Genomic DNA, 1,445 nt, shown 5'->3' on the forward strand with positions numbered 1-1,445 from the left:
ACTCACTTCTCAGCCCCATTATTATGGTATATCATCAAATAAAGAAAGGAACAAAACAAATTAGGGGCGACTCAACAAATTTGGTGGTCTAATGCCAACCGCAATACGATGCTTTAATTTATTTTGTATCATTTATTCCAATGACAAATGTAGATGACCCAAAAAGATCTATATTCGGAGGTAATGTAAAGATCTAAATTAGTTTTTTTTCAACACTAATATCAATCTTTATTAAAAAAAAAACAAATTTATACTCGTTCCATTCAACATACTTATCATATTTCCTTTCTAAGGAGTCAAATCGTATACATTTACAACATTTTTAAGAAATATTTTTTTCATCATATTGATGTGAGAAAAATTGCAACTTACAGTAATTTTCGTATAGTTTTTAAATATCTAACTTTTATTATATTGAATTAATCAAATCTAATTTAGCTTCCAATATTAATCAAATTGACTCTCGAAAAGTAAAGATACAAATTATTTTAGAATGGAGGGAATAAATATTTCAGAGTTTCTACACTATACTTTTTAATAATTTTTTTTAAAGGAAATAACATATACACGTACTATAATTAGAAAATGAGACCCCCAAAATTTGGGGGGCTAAAGCAATGACCTTAGAGGCAGGGGCGGAACCAGTAATCACTAGGGGTTCATGCGAACCCTCTTCGATGAAACATTACCTTGTATATACAAGGTTAAAATTATATTTTATATATATATAGTAGACGCTGAACCTCCTTAACTTATTCGTTTGTTTATTACTTTGTATTTTTTAACCCCCTTAGTATAAATTCTGGTTCCGCCACTGCTTAGAGGCCTTACCCTCTAGCCAACGCTGAAGCCAATAAGAGTACTTAATTTCCTTACTCAATTGAGGATTTGATTTTCTATACATTGTGTCAAGAATTTTTACAATAGTTTTAATAAGCTATGGAGTTATTTAATCGAATAACAAATTTCACTTATTATGGATAATTGCTTACTTCAGGTGATCTACTATTGTGATTTGCGTAATATTATTTTATTAGTGTCTAGAGAAAAGAACTTAATTTGTAACTCAAATTTTATATCAATGCATGTCGCGGATGAGTCACAAATTGGGTGGCCTCTGCTTAGACACACATATAGGAAGGGTATTAGACATATTAGCTAAAGAAGGAACAAACTTTTTGGAAAAATAATCTGGTTGACAGTTCCTCCTTTATTTATTTTTTACGTCTTTACACGAGAGAAATACATAACTACTTTGCAGAACATTACGGCTTGTAATGGTAATCGTAAGCCCTCCAATACCTTATCTCATTCAGTTTAACGTGACTCTATATTTTATTATGATGCATAATATCTAACATAATTAAGTCATTTATATTATTAAGAGACGGTAATTATATAATTCTTGAAGTTTTCTTTCTCTCTCGCTTTCCTTTCTTGAGGTC

Source organism: Lycium barbarum, chromosome 6 (assembly GCF_019175385.1).
Source record: "Lycium barbarum isolate Lr01 chromosome 6, ASM1917538v2, whole genome shotgun sequence".
NCBI classification, from domain to species: Eukaryota; Viridiplantae; Streptophyta; class Magnoliopsida; order Solanales; family Solanaceae; genus Lycium; species Lycium barbarum.